The 20204-nt window shown below is 37.1% G+C and overlaps 1 long non-coding RNA gene across 2 annotated transcripts; it reads left to right on the top strand.

Moving 5' to 3' along the window:
- Window positions 1-238: 238 nt before the first annotated feature.
- LOC145769430 (uncharacterized) lies at window positions 239-17580 on the top strand. Of its 2 annotated transcripts, XR_014289010.1 has the most exons (5): window positions 239-369; window positions 15197-15312; window positions 15503-15592; window positions 15841-15930; window positions 16274-17580. It is a non-coding gene; the product is annotated as an uncharacterized LOC145769430 (long non-coding RNA). The 2 variants fall into 2 exon arrangements; XR_014289009.1 differs by lacking the exon at window positions 239-369 and having other exon boundaries at window positions 15109-15312.
- Window positions 17581-20204: the final 2624 nt, after the last annotated feature.

Genomic DNA, 20204 nt, shown 5'->3' with positions numbered 1-20204 from the left:
AATTCCACGTCGATATTGTTAACGCAAGTTTCTCCACGTGTTAATTTTATTCGTAGGCCTTTATCCATTGTTAGTTCAACCGTTTCGCCACTGTCCAAATTGTTTGCTCCACGTTGGCAGTGATTGACGTTGTTTTTGCAATGCCATCGCTGTCAACGTGGAACCTTTTTCGCTATAAATACCAGTGCATTTGTAGTGTTGTTCATTCGCAATTCAAAAGTTGTACTGAAGAGAGCTAAATGCTCGAAATCCGGATATACAACAAATTCATGTTGTGTATGAATTGGAATTAAAAGCGAATTGAAGTTCATCTGGTCCTTTGTCTCCATTCATAGAATTTGAGCATACGCTGACGACTGGACGCTGCAGGTATAGTCAAGCACGTGGACACAGTGAATGGGTAGGGAGTTATGGTCATTTATAGGTAATGGCGGCCATCTTGAATTTCTCAAATTGCTCAAAGGTGACAACATGTCATCAAGCAGTTTCTGAAAATAGAGACCCTTGGCTACCACAATCAACAGTAAAAAAAACTTAATACAGCAATGCAAGGTTAAAGGGGAAAATGGCATTTCGCTCCCAGACTACTACGAAAGGACCAAAGCCACCAAAGCAATTTTGTTTACACGCTTTTTATACATTGCTTGGTTAAGCGTTGCTTTTCGTGGGGTGTACGAAGTTTCAGAAAAAAAATGTTTGCTAACAGTTTTGTCACGAGAACAAAAGTTGAAGAGCACTGTGCAAAAAGTTTCCAGTGAAGCTTTGAGCATTCTTTCTGTAGCTTTCATCATCATCATTATCTTCCTTCCTCGTATTGAGGGTTGGATACAATGCGCCATTGTTCTCCACCAGGAGCTGTTCGTACTGCATTTTCATAACTTAATTTTGTCCATTTAGTGATGTTTGTTGTCCAAATCATTCGTGGTCTGCCTTTGTTTCTTTTACCATTTATCTTCCCTTCTATTACTGATCTTTATAACGAGTTTTACCATATGGTGTGTCCGAAATACTTCAATTTTTTTGTTTTGACTATTTGTAAGAGAATTTTGCTTGAAATGAATTTGGATAATAGGCCTACTTCATCGTTAGTGATCTTTAGTTTCCATGAAATTTTTAACATTTGCCTATATGACCAGAGCTCGAAAGCATCGATCCGTTTTTCCATTTTTTGTGACACTGTCCAAGTTTCATAGTTGTATAAAAGGGTTGATTAGATATAGTATTTTAATATCCTTGGACGAATTGATAAATTTAAACTTTGATTGACTATAACTTTTTTCATTTTTCCAAATATAGTTCTTGCAATTTCGATCCGTTTTAGAATTTCATGTTGGTTGGTTGGTTTTGAATCTTTGTCCTCAGACTGACAAAGCCTTGATTCGTTATTCCTGGTAGTTTCGCATACTTGTAGAGGCTCTTGACGTAGGGCCGGTGTAGCAGTCCAAGAGTTACGGCATGCCAAAAGTTACAAGAGTTGCCAAATATTTCATTTAAATTTTATTTAATTTTGTTTTGAAAAATAATTAAATTTTTAACCTCTTAAAAGGTCAGATTAATAATTATAAGTGTATTGTAATGTTAACTGAAAAGCTTGCATTAGTTTGAGAGCAATGAATTCATTACACTTAATTAAAATAATTTTCGCTTTTCTATCGATTGTGAAAACGCCGGGCACCGCTGGTAACTTTTTGACTGACAGTAACTTCCAGACTGCAACGCCGCAGAAGCAGTCCAAAAGTTACTGCTATTGTAAGTGGGTGTGCTTTTTCGAAATTCTTTTGGGAAAACTTGTAAATGGACTGAAACTTCACTTGGTCAGCTTCGGTAGAAAGTTTGTCTTGTTGAACCATAGGCATACGAAGCCGAGCAACGTTATCAAGTTTAACATCTTAAAGATTATTATATTTACTGTCACGATTTCTTTCTATCTCTTACCAGGAAAAAGACTTGGAAAGGTTCAATGACGTAGTTTAATGGGTTAAACCGAAAAGCAGTCAATTAAATTCACGGATAGTTCTATTAGTGAAATGATATATATGAAAACGCTTGAAGGACTCCAACGAATGGTTCACCACTTCCAGCAATTAATCAAAGTAACAGTAAACAGCAATAGATTCCAACGCTTGCGGCTTTTGATCGAGTCTAACGTGATCCACTCACAGCTTCTCATACGATTCTAATTTCAATCAGAAATTATATTAGCATCAACTTTGCTTTACTCGTATTCAATACTTCAACTCTCGATCAACAATAATCTTTGCGTCTATTAACAACTGCTACTACTACAACACTGATCTCTCATCACCAACTCATCATAATAATCAACTCATCATAATAATCAACTCATCGTAATACAACTCATCATAATAATCAACTCATCGTAATAAAATAATCCATCAATTCACACCACTATTTATAGCAAGTTTAAAGAAGCTTCTAGATCGTCACGTAGGAGTAGAAGGTTGTAGAAAACACGTTACATAATAAAGATTTCGCAATCACAGATCTACTGATAAACATCCTTATGACCGAAAAGCAGTCTACTAAAACTACTTCACATGTTTGCAGTAAATATTTAAAAAAGTTATGGAGAGTTAAAAAAATGATCATTTTTCAACTAACCCCGCCTTCCAACTAACCCCACTCTCTCCTACTGTGCAGTTTTTGTATTTTCCTGTTTATAGATTTAGTTAACCATTGTATTTTATTCAGATGTAGTTAAGTTGTATGTATATTATTCCTGAAGAAGACATCTTGTGATGTCGAAAACGTTCGATATTTAATTGTTGCGTAGTTTTGTGTTTTTTGTAAATATATTAATCTTTAATATGTTAAACTTGATAACGTTGCTCGGCTTCGTATGCCTATGGTTCACTTGGTCAGTAGATTAAACCCTCTGCAAGTAGGCCTATGCGAAAGATGAATCCCAAGGATAAATATTCTCACTACGAAACCATAATTCTAGACTTTAAGTTTCGTGCCACGTGTTTTTGATGGGAATCCAACGGAAATTCATTGGAATCACAAAGTGTTCAACACTTTCGTAAAAGCTAAAGCCTTCCCCGCGTGTGAGACTGTGATAGTGATAGCCTACTCACTGAAGGTTGATGGCGTTTTGACTACCAGTTGGCCTACATGTAGCCTAAGTTACTTTATACTTCTTCAAAACGGTAGTTATGAAAAAACAGACCAAAAATAGGCTCAGTGCTTCATTCACTAGAAAACTTTGGTTTTAACTTTCATGAAATAGGCCTACATAAAATATAGTCAAAGACTATGTTTGTCAACTACAACTCAAGACCAGCGGCTAACAAGTCAGCCTTCAAATGCAAACTTTGCACGATATATTAAGGCCTGTAGGCTATAGCTTATTATTAAATGCCACCGATTCACGCATAGCCACGATTTAAACTTTGAATGTTTGGAGCGATGATCAATTAAATTAATTGTTTCAACAGCGCCATATAGCCTACAACGAGTCAATAAAACACTCATAATACTACATTGTGAATCGTAGGTTGCATTATAGCACAATCAGGATGACAGCAAAAGACTATAAGTTATAGGCTAAGTGGTCATCTAGTCCAGTGCTACTCAAACTTTTTTATGCCGTGTACCAGCTGAGCACCTTCCATCACTTGGCGTCCCAGTCAATTTTCGAAAAAAAAGACAAGAGCAAAGTCATTATTACTTTTGTAACAAATACACAAAAAAAACAAGTAAAAAAACACTTTTATTAATGGTCTTTCGAATTTTGATGCAAAGTATGCGCTTGCTTATTTGCAACCAGCTTATCCAATAGCGGTTCAATGGAAGACAATGCTACTCGAAGAGGAGCATGGATATCCAACGCGTTTCTGTGTTGTCCCTTTAAACAGCTCATGGTAGAAAAGCCGGCTTCACATATATATGTAGAAGGGAATGGAAGCAGTGTTTTAAACTTTTAATAGCCATGGTATACAGTCTCGGTATACAGGTACTACATTCTGCTTCATTCAATTCAATGATTCAACGAAGCCAAATTTTAAATACGATGGATCATATTTTCGAACAAATGTTGAACGACTTCTTTTTACAGTCAACACCTCAGTCACCTCAGTGCTTCCAGCATTACTTTCGTTTGAATCAGAATCATCATGTAGGTCTGAAACTGATTGTCTCTGCTTCATATATTTGTCCATAGGACCACGCTTTGCCATTTGTAAAACTTAGCTGAAACTATACTTTTTATAGGCTAATATGGGCTAACAGCTAACTCACTTTCTAAAAAAGAACAAGGTTTATAGCTTCAACAAATCTATGTAAAAACATGCTCAACTCACTACAATCATCTGATATTTTGAAGTCAGAGTGTGGCCGATCGATTGGGCCTATCACTTCTCTACTCGTTACTGGACGCTGCAGGTATAGTCAAGCACGTGGACACAGCACAAACACACAAAAAGGGTGATCATCTCGCATCGACCATTGCGATACTTTGTTGAAATAATGGATAACAATTACGAAACAACACTTCTTTGTGACGTAACTGGAAGTTTAGCGGGCCCCGTAGCAGCGGGCCACCAAACAGTCTATAGCTGGGAAAGCAGATTGAACATTATCGTTGCCTAAAAATTATTATATAGACGTTCTGATCAACATAAAACAAATTACTCAATTAACAATTTCTCTTAACTGACCGCGTACCAGCAGCCAAGTGCTCGCGTACCGGCACCGGTACGCGTACCGGCGTTTGAGTAGCACTGATCTAGTCTATCACCCTCCCATGCAAATTTATTTGCCAACGCACGTAAGGCACGGACAGTGGCGTACGCAGGATTTTCTCAAGGGGGGGGGGAGGTTGACGACCAGCGGGCGAAGCCCGACGGCGTTTTCGTCTAAGACGACACTCAGCGGCGGGGGTCTGGGGGGCCTCCCCCAGAAAATTTTGAAAAATTACTTTGAATTTGGTGCATTCTGAAAGAATTTTCAACAAAAATGTGGGTATAAATATTCCTGTAAAATGGTGCTGTCAGGTGGCATAGCGAAAGGATAAGATCATGTTTTCTTCGTGATTTTTCGGAAATAAAGCTAAGTCTCTATGTTTTTTTGTTGCTAATTCCTGGCTGAGATGTTTGAATGTTTGGTATTGGCAAAACTCGCTCTTTTAATGCAGTTTTGTATAAAATTAGGCAAGTTTGTTTTAGACTGAAAGCATCATTTTCAATATTGTGACGTCACACTCATGCCAAAGGGGGGGTTGTAACCCCCCCTGGCTACGCCACTGGCCATTGATATTCCAGACGTCTTCATGATATGCCAGTATGGTTTTAGTTTAGACTTTATCCATTTCTTTCTCATTATAATAGGCTTACAGAACACTATGCTACATTGGCATAGCCTACCTGGGGTGGGGTAGGTGGATTGGGCCGCCCATGTGGGCTATTTCGTATTGGCTTAGTCTATAGAACGACATTGTTAATTGCTTTGACAGTGCAATCCAAAACATATTAAATGCTTTAATCTACGTCGTTAACTACTAAAACATTTTTAAGGAGGGGGGGGGGGGGCAAATTGCCATGGCCCAATGCTCCCCCCCCCCCTGCATACGCTAGTGGGCACGGACACAACTTCAAATGGTATAATACAAACAAATCAGGTTAAAATGATAGCCTATTGCGTAAACTGTTAGATTACAAATTCAAATTTCATTCCAAAACAGCAACAATTTCTGGTACAAAACTCATCTTTTAACTTTCATCTTATTTTCGCTTCATTCCCAATTATGTTTCTGCTGTAAATCATGTTGTTAAGATGCAATGGTGGATAAGTCTTCAAGTTCAACATGTTTCCAATGTTGAAATCTTTATACAAATCTGCTGCAAGCGTCAAATCTGAAAACCCTGTTTTAGTAACTTCTGGACTGGCAGTAACTTTCAGACCGCGTATACGTGGTCCAGAAGTTACGGTAACTTTCAGACCGCAGTAACTCCTGGACCGTTACACCGGTTACCGAGATTGGCAGTGTGAAGTTTTCCGATTGTTGAAGTCTTGTTGCCTGGGAACTACTCCATTCACTAGGTACCGCTGAATGGAGAGCAGTCCTAAAATGCGGCTACAGTCAAGTTCATAAAAACGTTTGAACTATCTCTTGTGACCAGCTCATTAGACCGTCAAACAACATACCGGAGCCTATAAAACCACAATTATGAGTGTAAGCTAATGGCCTACCTACATGGAATACGATTTTTTTTGTGAAAGTGGTTGCTTGACTTGAAGACTTACCAGGTCACTTCGCAGCCCCGTATTTCACAGGACAGTTCTTTTTTGTATTATACTCACAACAAAATAAACCAACTAATTCATCCATCCAGAAGGAATGTTTAAACTGGTTTATATTGAGCATTGTTGTTTGCGCTTCATCTAGTGATTTTCTCGAATGTAAACTGTAAAAAGTATTCGATGTTGACTGAATCTTTTCCGTCAGTGCAATAGCAAAATACTCACAAAGGGGATTTTACAAAACTTTGTTTACGTTCACTAAGTTGACTGTTGTATTCAACTTCAAGGGCAATAAGTTAGAACACATTCTTTCTAATTAGCTTGATCGAAAGATAAAATTACCACAGAGATGACATAGCCTAAGGTAACATTGATTGGAGGGTTACAAAGTGAATATCAGTGAGTAAAATATCACGGTAGCCTATCTACAACAAAATAGGATCCAATTAGCGTGGGGCTATTTTAAAGCAAATTTCAGGAAAAACAAGATTTTCTTTCAAGAAAAATCTTGATAGAAATTGTTGGAAAACAAAGAATACGCCATGCGTTTGCTTTAAGGTGCGTCTACACGACGACTGTTTTCTTGCTTAAGCTAGCCAAACTTCTTGTTTCTTTAAGTTACTCGCAGTTTGTGCCGCTTACTTTTAAGAAAATGGGCGAGTAAGCGAGCCGTTGAGAAAAAATACGCTCCAGAGCGAAAAACTGGGCGCTTAAGTGAGTTCTCTTGCTTAGAAATGTTTTTCCCGCCAAAATCTCAGGTCTCCTCTCAGCTCATTAGTCATTATCCAGACAGGGCAGGGCGGTATCGTTAAAGGATTTTGTTAAGTTTTGATTCCAACCCGTTCTTATTAATGTTGCGGGCTGAACTGGCGGTGACCGTTCTCGAAACAGCCCATAGATAGCACAATATTATCCAATTTCAAATCCAAAACAGGATCTCAGCAGAAAACCATTGCCATTGCACACCGGGTAATAAAAATAGCGGAGGAATGATCTTGCTGGTTGTTACCAGTCACCCACGCTGACACGAAATTCTGTTTCCAACATTTCAACCTCACTGAGGTGTCTGAATGCTTCAATAAGCAGTAAATTGCGGGTTTGCATCCTTCGCTTTTTGCAGCATTTTTTACACAACTTCTGGGAAGCCATGACTGAAAGACTGCAACAACTTCAAATGCCAGCTTACACCAACTAGAGAACAGTCAGTTGCTTGGTCTACTCTGCTGTACTTTAGCGCGAACTGCTATGCTTTTGGCGCGAACTTTTTAAAACGTGACGTCATTGAGGATTAGCTACTCACGTGACCGCGATTCAAGCGAGCACAATCTTCGTCGAGATTGCCAGTGTAGACGAAACGAGCTTAATCACTAGCTTAAGCAAGAATTTCTAAGCAAAAACACTTTCTCGTGTAGACGCACCTTAATGCGTTTCAAAATTCTTGTGGGTTTCGTTCTTTCGTTCAATAGAAGATCCAAGTGTAACACTTAGTCACGTGCTCTCCTCAACCGAAAAAAATATGTAGGCCAATTAAGTTGTCTCGTTTTTTTTTTGCAAAATTTTCTCGCTCGCTCAATCACATTTTCTTGACATTGATCTGATCAGGAGCATCGGAATTGTGTGCTTACAGCAGTACCTGTACATATAGAGACTGCAAACTTATGTGCCTATCAAAAACAATCTGATACTGTGAAGTAAATCACATTGCTCACACAACTACACTGCATTTAGCAATACATTAACCTACTCCTGTTAACAAAAGTATGAGGTGAATTTGTGCTTTGTGTAACCTCTAGTGTTTCCAATCTGGGTTTACCGAAACTAGGCCTTTTTCTCTATTTTTCGCTTTCTGAAACCCGGGTTTTAAATTCAGGAAACCCTGTCAACTGCAAGCCATTTGCATAGTTTTCCAGCTGAGAGTTTCCGTTAAAGGAAAAAAAAATTGATCCGTGTTTCCAATTTAAATTTGAATTCATAACTGATATTTCTTGAAAGTTTACGCGGCAAGCGGCGCGGCTCGGCTTTGTCATTTCAACCTTCCACGTGGCGCGGCACGCTGCGAAAAAGTCAAAAGCGGCCGCGTACGCGTCGCGGCGCGGTTTGCATCACTAGTCTGGTGAGCAACTGTTGAAATTTTGATCGTAAATTTACGTAGTTTGACAGTGAAAGTGTTTTCAAACCTGCAAATTGCATTAGATACGCCTGATGAAATTAATGTGTAGATTGATAAAGATTGCATAAGGGTGAGGTGAATACTAAATCGTTTCAGTTCAGTTTTAGTTTGTTTTTATTCCTGACAACCACGATAAACTATGTGCCAAACATGGCAAAGGTCTAGAAAACGTAATACAAAAAAGTGAATGTGATTTTGTTGGCACGTTAGACATACAAGATTTCATTACAATAAGTATCAAAATGCCCGGAAAATGATAGCTCACCAAACTCATTCTTTGGGTTTAACAAAAGAAACAAATCCTAAATCAAGTATCCTATTTTAAAGTCAGCAAAGAGGCCTGTGCCGCATTGTGATGAAATTTCTGTGCCAAATCCTCCAACAGAGATGCAAAGTTTCTCAGAATCTGAAAGAAGTGCAGTTGATGGAGAGCACTATCAGAAAGAAAAAACGATGACTTTTTGAAGCTGTTTTCACCAACTCAGCTAAATAATGTCACAAAAGAACTCAATCTCTAAAAAGAAGCTGTACAACTGTTGGCGTCAAGATTAAAGGAAAACAATTTTTTTGAAAGTGGTACAATTTTGCATGGTACCGCAACAGAGAGACAGAATTTTTAAAATATTCAGTAAAGAAGTTGCTCTGGTTTCTTGTAAGGATGTTCACTGTTCAGGGTTTAATTGAAACATTTGGGATATCATATTCAGCAAAAGATTGGAATCTGTTTATAGATTCTAAGACAAGCATGAAAGGTGTGTTGCTGTGCAATGGGCCATTTGTGCCATCAGTACATTTGTGCAGAGAACATAAAAATGCTGTTTTAAATGATAAAGTACTATGAACACAACTGGTTGATATGTGCTGATTTAAAATCTGTAGCTATCATATTTGGACTTCAAGGTGGCTACGTTAAATTCCCCTGAGTTTCTGCCGAGATCTAAGAATATGAAGGCACATCCTCTTGTTGTTCCAGCAAACGGTCTCTTACCACAATTGCATATTAAGCTGGGGTGCACTAAAAACTTTGTGAAAAGTATGGACAAAGGCGAAGAAGGATTTAGGTACCTGCAAGGAAAATTTTCGTCTTTATTAAAAGCTAAACTGCAAACAGGTATTTTCATTGGACCTCAAATCAGATAATCTTGAAGGATAAAAATTTCGAAAAAAAGTTGTGTGTAACGGAATTGCAAGCGTGGAAAAGGTTAAAATCTGTTATTTAGAAGTTCTTTGGAAATTACAGAGCCTTCAATTACAAACAACTTGTTGCAGACATGCTCAATGCTTTTCAAAAGCTTAGGTCTAGGTTCTAATTTTTGCACTACCTTGCAGATAACTGTGGGAAGTTTAGTGAGAAGCAAAGTGAACGTTTTCACCAGAAGATAATGGTGATGGAGGAACGCTATCAGGATCATTGGAATGTCAACATGATTGCTAACTACTGCTGGTGCATTAAGAGAGAGGACTGTACTAAACACACAAGAAAATCAGGAATAGGCGCATTTTCAGTGAAATAGAAACAAAGTTGATGAACTACTATGCTTTTAATAAATGCTTTTTAATTGGGTTGCATCACACATTTTATTTTTGCCGTATTTCATGCCTTTTTGTCTGGTCATGAGAAGACAAAGATATACAACGATCATTATGTGCAAATTTTGAGCTTTATCGAGTCTAGATTATTGTGTACTTTGCGACATTTTAGATCAGCGTGGTCCAGCTACAGGCCCGCGAGCCGCATGCGGCCCGCGGATAGAATTTTTGCGCCCGCGAGCTTTCACAGTATTGATTTAATTTGTATTTATGTTACAGAAAGTAATTTCAATCAGAACAAGTATAGCATTTGGATAAAAAGTGTCAAAAATTAAATTCAAAGTTGTAGACAGCAGGGCCTATACTGTTTCAAACTATCAGGTCTCGTCAGTAGGCTACAACTGGGCTTCTTAAAGGCTGATATGTATACCTAGTGTTCCGGACGTTTTTGTTTCCTTTAAACATTTTCCTTAAAGTTAAAACTGATGGTGCAAAAGCTATGACTGGTCATAACAAAGGATTAGTTGGTTTGCTTAAGAAAAATGGTGTGGATTGTATTACACTACATTGTATCATCCACCAGGAAGTATTCTGTGGAAAAATGTTACTAACGAGTGATGTCATGAAGACAGTTGTCGACATAATAAATTTAGTTAGAGGCGACAACAACGCGCACAGATACAGGCGTTTCATTACGTTTCTAGAAGGGTTAAATGCAGAATTCAGTGAATTACCACTTTATACAAATGTCAGGTGGCTTAGTGCTGGAAAAATACTGCAACATTTCTTTGGCCTTCGGAAGGAAATAGGCTACTATCATTTCTTCAAACAGAATAATTGGATAAAACACAAATGTACCAAACTCAGTTATGCGACAGAAACTTCCTGTGCAATCTTGCTTTCCTTACAGACATGACAATGCACTTGAATGTGTTAAACCTAAATTTGCAGGGGCGAAAGCAAACTATTTCACATTTAGTTGGACCTGAAAGATTGGTTGGGGGCTCGATGGCAGCTACTGCTGGCTACTGCAGACACTCAACTGCATTATAAAATAAATTACAATCAGTTTATGGACAGAGTTATCTCTGAACTGACCGAACGGTATAAAAGTAGCTTGAATTCCGATTCGGCAAAGTATAAAAAACTTGCTCGAATTTTCAAGACCGGCTCAGTTCCTGAAATGGTCAAAAATTATCCAGAGCTGAATAGACAATCGATGAGTTATAAAATTGATTCATTCAGAAAGACAACAGGAGCAAAATCTCTGTACGATGCTAAAAGAGCTTACCAGGCATTGTCCGAGTTGGAAAAACCTTTCTATTCTCAAATACTCCAGCTAATTAAGATCCTCTTAGCTTGCCCGGTAAACTCTGTTGCTTGTAAGAGGTCGTTTTCCAATCTTCGTAGATTGAAAACCTGCCTGAGAAATACTTTGGGACAGGAAAGGTTGACTGCTAGCATTGTTTGCAACATTCACCAAAATATTCTTAATGACATCAGCATAAATGACATTGCTAATGAGTTTTCAATGCGCACTACCGTAAGACGCAGTATGTTCGGTTGTAACAAATTTTTGTGATGTGTTTGAAAGTTATTATGTTTGTCATAAATTTGCAGATGTTCTTCTGTAGCTTCGATTGTTTTCAGTCTCCTGACTAATGACTTTGTCTTATAGTGCACTACATGTGGAGAGGACAAGAAGAAAAGTAGGCTATAACTTCTGTTGTTTTTTTTTTGGAAAAACTAAGTATTCATTGGAAGGTCATAGGTTCAAATCCCGCTGGAGGTACCAATTTTTCTTTGCTTGTTTCTTAATCTTACAGCAGTCATTCACAAGAGCACTGGTAGCACTTTTATCTCCATGATTTCTTATCTATATGCTGTTAGCAGCTAATTTACCGAGGTCCGGTGATTGCCACTAAAATTGTGTATAAAAATATGCATCCCCCCAATATTCAAAATCGTCTAAAATTTGATAAAATGTTGATTTATCCCCCCCAATCCTCAACTAACTTCGGCACCACTGAGTTGGACACATTGAAGCTTTCCTGAGGAAACTGCGCCTTTTTGCTATATGCTTGAAAAATAACGATCTTACACACTTTGATTCTTTGCATGCACTTGTGGTAGATGATTATGAAGTGGAATGCTCCCGTTTTGTGAAAGATATTAAGGATTTATCTTGTGGATTTGAGAATAGATTAAGAGGTTTTGACAGATTAAAACTTAATCTCCATTGGTATAACAATCCTATGGATGTTAATGTGGAAACACAGCTGCTAGAACTTCAGCTCGAACTCTGCGAGCTTCAGTGCAACCAATTCTTGCTGTCAAGAAAAAATGAAACCTCAGAGTGCTTCTGGAAATTAGTCAGCAAGGATAGATTTCCCAAACTGAAAAATTTTGCATTAAAAACGCACTCAAGGTTTGGAAGCACATACATGTGTGAGAGTACATTTTCTAGAATGAAGCAAGTCAAGTCTAAAAACAGAAATCGAATGATAGACGAAACACTGGAAGATAGTTTCCGACTTGCTACCACTTCCATTGAAATTGATGTAGAAACGATAGTATCAGAGAAACCTCGACCACAGGCATTTCACTGATAGAGATTTGCAATAAATTTCTATTTGCTATTGTTTAACAATTTCGATTACGCACTCACTATCATTTTTTGGAAATGGCCCGCAAGTTGTCACGTTTTTGTAAAGTGGCCCGTAAGTCAAAAGTAGTTGGACCACGCTGTTTTAGATTAATTACCAAAATCTATATATCATTCGTGTAGCATATATCTCAGAAACCTGATGTAATGGGGGAAAATGACGACAGATTCGGAATCAGCACCCTATAATTAGCCAAAATAAGAAAGACAATCAGCTGTGGCCGAAAGACTATCAGCTGTGGTGTAAATTTTTCTATTGGCGATAGGCTACTTGCATTTGGAAGTGTCAATACAATTGTTTATGAACTAGTTGATGGCCTGCATTCTGTAACATAGTTATCAGTCAAATGTCTAGCTGTCTTGTCTAACAGAGTAATGCGCTAATCTCTTGCACATTAATAGATCATTGTTTATAGCTCAAGTTTAAAATTTCAGAATGATGTCATCATGACTTTTATGACGCCATCTTGACGTCATTGTCAAAAATAAATCTAAGGTTTCTTTCTGTAATATTAGACTAATTGAGAAATTTCAAAAAATGTGTAAGGTTACCTGAAATAAGCAAAATGCCTTTTCATCACTAGCGGCACTAAGTGCTGCTTCTTAATCCCTCCACCTTCTCAAAATCATGCCAAACATCCAAAAGTTGATTTTCATTTGTGACTATCAGTAAGGCATTAGATAAAAGTGTTTTCAATTGAAATAACGAGTTCCCCCGTCAGGATCATGGCTTACCAGGTCAAAAATGAAAGTATTTAAGCCTCTTGAGGCAGGGTATCCCATCATCTGAGAGAAAACTAGTTGTCCCTTTCCAATTTTGCATAGTCAGAATCATGGAAAACAAAGGAAGAAACTAAAAAAATTGAAATTTTTTTATTTTTGAACAGGTCTAGCCTACCAACTAAGGTACCTGCAGCTAATAAGGCCCGCTAATTTTCAAACCTCAATATTTTTGTAAATACTGCATAATTTTGAACGAAACTTGGAATGAGGATACTTTGGGTCTATCTAAACAACATATCTGTGAAACAAGTTTCTAAGTAAAAGGGGTTGTAAAATATTAAAACAATCTCATGCGGGCCTTATTAGATGCACGTGTTGTGAATAAGGCCCGGTTTGAATTAGCACCAAAAGTGATGGAAAAGGTGTATTTTCACAATAACAACACCACAAAACAACTTCTAATCGACAACACAGGCACATAACTACCGGTAATAATTAAATAACCTACACAGAGACAATTATTCCCTCCCCCGCTCCATGCGCCATTTTTTAAAAAGCGACATGGTGTTTTTAGATATGGTAAGGATGATAAAGTATTTTGATTCTGAAATTATGATATTTCCATTGCAATAACAAATTGGATTAATGGTGTAACAAAAATTGTTTAGGTCACTCAAGTCTTTAACCCTCACTTTCTTAACCAGGGGTGCACAACGTTACCCCAGAAGCCCATGGGCCTCATTACCAAGATTAGCCTAGTCTGATCATCATTATCAGTCTTGCTTTAATTAGAAAAAAAGTTCAAATTTATTGGTTTTACTGCATCAGCATGCACATATCTTTCACATAAAATGCAAAAAAACGAAAGTCAAAGCGGTTTGTTAACTGCAAAACAGTCTAAAATATGTGAAAATTAATAAAACCACTCAATTTCAGTCCCCCCAAACTTCAACTTTTGGTAACTCAAAAAGTTCTCAACTTTAGGCTGTGAAACTTTACCAGTTAGTCTCAATTCACCATAGCAGCAATCAGAGCTTCCAATTTTGTTTAAAAGATTTGTAACAACGGAGATCCAGGGAGTGGGCCTTATTACTGGCCGGGCCTTATTAGCTGCAGGTGCCTTAATAATTGTGAAATTTTAGTTGGATTATAATTTGTCGTAAAATTCATTTAGGAAAGATTGATCACATTTGACGATTGTTCGTTTGCACCTCTAAAGACCAACCTTCCCTTATATAGCCTACCTCGGATCGAAACTTTGGAGCCCTTGTCAAATATTTGAATATGAAATAATGATGTAGCAAAGGCTTTCTTGGAAAATTAGGCTACAAACACAGTTGCAATTTTTCAGAGAAATTATTTGTCTTTTTTTTTTATTGAGCTAAGTTTATTGAGTCAAGTGATGTTGCTTGGTCTTATGAATGGATGAAAAAACTAACATCACAACTTGCAAGCACATGAGTTATGAAATATAAGATTTTATACTTTTACAGAATGTGTTATGATACTGTAAAAGAGTAGCTTCGCGCTGATTGAAAAGGTCGCTTACGCCATAGTAGGCTATTATTGTTAAGATTGTAAAATGTAAAAACGAAACTTGAAACCATAGTTCCTTTACGAAAGTAATACCAGACTTAATTGCGACGTTTGGGAAAAAGCACTTCTATGCTTTGCTATTGTGAAACATATCTTGTCATTTCATTGAAAGAGAAATCACCGAATCAATCTGGTGCTTCCAAAAATTTACAAAAAGGGAAGCTATGGTGCAACAATGGGTATGAGGCTTTATGATTGGTTGCCATAGAGTATATAGACTGCTACTTCGACACAATTCTTTGTGCTTTTAGAATTTGAAGAATTTCTTAAAAACAAGACAAGAGAAATAAAATTTGTCGATTATGGATTATCAAGATAAAGCGAATAATGACAACCATTCTGACCAGTGCAACTCAAACAATCACAGGTAAGGTTTTCGCATGTGTTTTTGTAACGACTCCGCTGTTCAAACGCAAAACGTTTGCTTCAGATCGGCTTTATAATTGCCTTTCAAAAAGTTATGATTTTAATTGTGTTAGTGCAAAAACCAAACGTGTTGATGCACAAAAAACATTTTTATATTTTTCTAAACTACAACAGCCTCACTTGTCCTGCAGATATGACGGACATTCATCGGGGTACGCAGGAGGTGGTACCCAAGCTGACAGGGATAACCACTCTGATCAGCTGAATTTAAATAACGAGAGGTTAGTTGGACGATTCGGTTTATTATCTATTTATAACAGAGTTTATAATATGAACACATAAAATTAATAGATTGCTGACTTAAGAAGAAATTTTTAACCTTACATATACCACAACCATTGGAACATAGGATTGGATGGCAATTCCTTAAATGTCAGGACTTTAGCTTTAACAATTGAACTAATTACTCTGGCATTCTGATAAAAAAGAACAAAAAAAAACAGTCGGGTAATAGCAATTTTTTCTGTAGATATACTGGGCAGTCGTCAAAATATCAAGGAGTTGGTTCTCAAGCTGACAGGGATAATCGAGCCAATCAGCTGAATGTGAACAACGAGAGGTTTGTAATTTATTTGAAATCTTGATCAAAAAGTTGTTTGAAGACAATTTTGGAAAAATTAAAAAAGATTTAAGGCCCTTGCTTTCAAAAGTAATAAAGTAGTTTTTCATAACATGCTTATGGACAAAATTTCAAGCTGACAAAATGATTGAAATTTTCTTTAACCACTGCACTTAAAAATTTTAAACTATCATATTTTTAACAAAAAATACTTCATTTTTCAGTTTTCACAGTCAAAATTGGTATCTTTAAACTATTTAGAACTTACACAATCCGTAGGTCTATTTATTGTAGGCCTGCTTGAATTTAAACCAAGCTTTTACTGTTTTTTTATTTATTGCAGGTATCAACCTAAGAATTGAACATTTAGCCACCATTCAAATCACAGTGGAAGAAAACAAATTAACTGTATCAATTAACGTCTTTGGATATTGATAGAAAGCAAAAATCCTGTAAACTTTTTGTATTTTCAATGTCGCTTCAGCCATAATGGCAAAATGCTTAACAAGGCTGAATGTAAAATACAGCTTTAACAAAAAGTTTTTCCAACTTTTCTTGAAAATAATGTTACTTATGAAAATTATTTAATTTTTGCCTACAGTTGTTGCTTAAAGTGGATCCTTTGAAACAAAAAATACTTTCAACCAAGACTTTAATATTTTAATGCAACCCTGGATCGTTTTTAAATATATTTGTGGATTTTTTTTCCTATTTTGGAGTGGCGTTTAAAACGTTGTTATGAACAGACATTGTTATAAAAACTATATTTCCTTTCCAAATTCATGACTTGGTTGTCAAATTTTTGAATAGTTGTCCCATAAACAGAGTGAAGACTGATCGTTGACAACAACAGTGTTTAGCTCAACTTTTTTGAATTTACCATATTCTTGTTTTCGGGTTAGGTTTATTTTTAAATGGTGTTTGAATAAAAAAACGTTATTTCAACGATCTGGTTGGTTGGTTTGAATCTATCCTCGGACTGACAAAGCCTTTGATTGTAGTTTCGCATACTTGTAAAGGCTTTGAACCACTGACCAGGCCTGGTGACAAAGTTTAATAGAGTGGAGTTTCCGATTGTTTTAGTCTAAATTCATCCATCCACCAGGTGCGCTAAATGTAGAGCAGTCCTGAAATGCGTTGCTCAAGTACACACCCCAAGGGCTGCACCAGCGCTGCTTGATCTTGGGGCTTCTTGTGTAAAAAATCGGGCACTTAACTACCGAGCTAACGAAGCGACAAGCGATCAAATTTGAACATTTTTAGACGATTTATTGTGAATTTTTTGTCGATGCGGCATTCCAAATGTAAATTAAGTTGATTTTTCGAAACATAATATTTTAAGGAGTTTTCTTCAATTTAATGTGTCATTGTTACGCTACGTTTATAAGTAGGCTCTTTCTTTTGGGTATTTTTATTCTGGTCGTCAATTTTTTTCTTCAAATTCTAAAATTTTGTTGGTTAAGTGTGCAATGTAGGGTTGGGACCCCGGAAAATCCCGATCCCGGGATTTTAGCCATTTTTCTGATCCCGAACCCGGGATTAATTTTATTAAAATGTCGGGATTTCAAGAAAACATCTACAAAAGCTGATGTAGCGCCATATCGCTTGACGCTTATATTATTTTCGATTTAAAGCAGCTTTGCAATGTCAGCTGGTTGTCTTGAACACTCCACATTAATGTGATAATAATACCAACTATGGCAAAACAATGCACTACACAATCGCTTCAGTCGTAGCATTAGTGCAACTGAGTATCGTAAATCGTAGCGTACGAAAGACGATTGTGCCATTGTGGTGTTAGTAGTTTCTGCCAGTTCTTCCCAAGCATTTTACAAAGGAGAAATTAAAATTTAGCTCAGAATGGTGAATTTTGAAGATGTACAGTAATTTCAAAGAGAAAATCTTAGGTGTGGCAAAACTTTTTGTATTGTAAATCTACGGAGAAAGCAAAATCTAACTTGTGTCAAGCCGTTTTGAAAGCTTCAGGGTCCAGTACAAAGGGACTAATAACTAAATTCGGAAATTAGCAAGAACTTGAAAAAAAGCTTTAGGTTTCGAATCGACAAACGTCGGAATGCCGGACTGGTTCACCTTTTTGGATACCTCAAGAAACCTTCCCACATTGATCAATCGCAGGATCAGCTTGGTCATAAAATGAAACGTCAGAAAATTGCTACCCAGGCCACGAACGTTCTCCAAAGATTGTTCCCAAGCCCAACTGTTGAATTGGATCGAGTGTCTACTGAACACCATGAAGAGGTCATTACAGAAAATAGTAGCCATAACACTGAAATAACTTTAGCTCAAGAGCTGTATTCTTTCGTACCAGAAGATGAAAGTGAAGAAGCACAAAACTGTCATGCCGGCGCTAGAGTAGGCTAATGCAAAAAGAAATGCTGCTATATGAAGCAAGCAAAAAAAGGCGACAAAACCTGAACGATTTATATGCATTATACAGCATTGTAAAATATTAAGCCAACATCTGTTGAGGCTGAACGTGCATTTTCAGCTCTTGGATATTTTGCCAGCAAAATCAGAAATCGTCCAATGATGCTCTCGATGCTTTCATGTTTTTGCGTCAGTATTACAATAAATAAATGTGGTTTGTGTAGCTTGCATGTGTATTTTCCTACTTTGCTAATCCCGACAAATCCCGGGATTAAGGAATAAAAATCTAGGGAAATCCCGATCCCGGGATTTCAAATTTGATCCCGAAATCTCACCCCATGAATGCAATTCACCATCCACAAATATTGCACGCAATATTTGGACGGTCTTTCCTGTTGAGTGCGAAGACGTTTTTCATGTAGCCTAAGTTACGTGAAGATTGCATCTCGTGACAATTTTCAATAGATAAATGTCATTTGAATGGGCCTACTCGTCGTGGTGGTTCGACTCTCTAAAATGTGCGCTTGAACAACGCTTTTCGAGGACTACTCTTTATTCAGCGTCACCTATGAATAACTCACAAAAACCCTTCGACAATAGGAAAACTTTCCTCTGCTAATTTTGGCAACTGGGACTGCGTCAGTGGTTCAATGCCTGTACAATTTTGGTTCTCAACCGGGGTCCGCGAAGCGATTTCAGCCTGTCCGTGAAAGTTTCCGAGTTTGCAGCATAATTGATAAATTTAAAAATTGGTTGTGCTTTATTTGTGTATTACCGTGATACGCAAACTAGAAACTACGTCGCAACGCAATGGTTTGTAGCTTGAAATTTCATAGGAAATCGCACAAAGAAAACGTTTTTTGACTAAAAAAAAACATCTAAATGAGTTAAATCTTTTAATAAGGCTATGTTCAACTTAATTCTTTTGAGACCACGGATTGTTGATTAATCCTTAACGTACTGTAGACTGCTGACTAACGTTTTCATTTCTATCAGCACTCACAGTTTTGCCATGACTGTGATTATAACAAAATATTGATTATACAAATGAAAACAGAGAGAAATTCTTTATAACGGTGGAAAAAATTCTATTATTTTTTTATACAATTTATAGAAAACATTAAACCAGCATGATATAGATTTAATTTTTGATCTTGTATGCCATAAGTGCATCGTGAGATTAGCAAATGCTTATGCGTGTCCCTTCGAAACGTATGAAACATTTGATTTCATTAGGAGATATAGCCTACCAAAATTTCAGATCAGTTTTTTAGAGATCCGCCACCGCTTCGAGGCACCAAAAGGGGTTCGCCATAACAAAAAGGTTGAGAACCACTGCTCCAGAAGTATGTGAAACTGCCAGGAATAAATTATTATCAAAGGCTTTGTCCGTACAAGGATGGGGAATTGAAACCAAACCAAAGTTTACTTTAAAGCAGAAAAAAGTACAATACAACAAAAATGATAAAAATCTCAGCAAACCTTGTGATTATCAAATAAAACAGAATTTTAAAATACCCGTGTCTTGTTTGAAACACCCCCAAGTGAAAGTAGTCAGTATTCGTTATATCTCTAATAAAACTTATAAGTATTCATATGAGTATATTATAAGTAGCCTATTTATGTGTGTTACCGGTATCTAATAAGATTCTATTTGAATAAGAACCTTCTGATGATCTTCCTTTTAGGTGACACAGGCTGTCAAGGGTTTAGAGCAGAGGTGGGCAAACTACGGCCCGCGGGCCGCATGCGGCTCGTAACAACTTTCTGTGCGGCCCGCGAAAGCCTGAAGCAAATATATAATAAAATAATCCTAAAACTGTTTGAAAATTTTAATTACTACAATGGTGACTTAATTAAAGTTTTTCTTCATATATTTCCTCGTG

Source organism: Aplidium turbinatum, chromosome 4, assembly GCF_918807975.1.
Source record: "Aplidium turbinatum chromosome 4, kaAplTurb1.1, whole genome shotgun sequence".
In the NCBI taxonomy this organism is placed as follows: Eukaryota; Metazoa; Chordata; class Ascidiacea; order Aplousobranchia; family Polyclinidae; genus Aplidium; species Aplidium turbinatum.
This window is presented reverse-complemented; position numbering and strand designations above follow the sequence as displayed.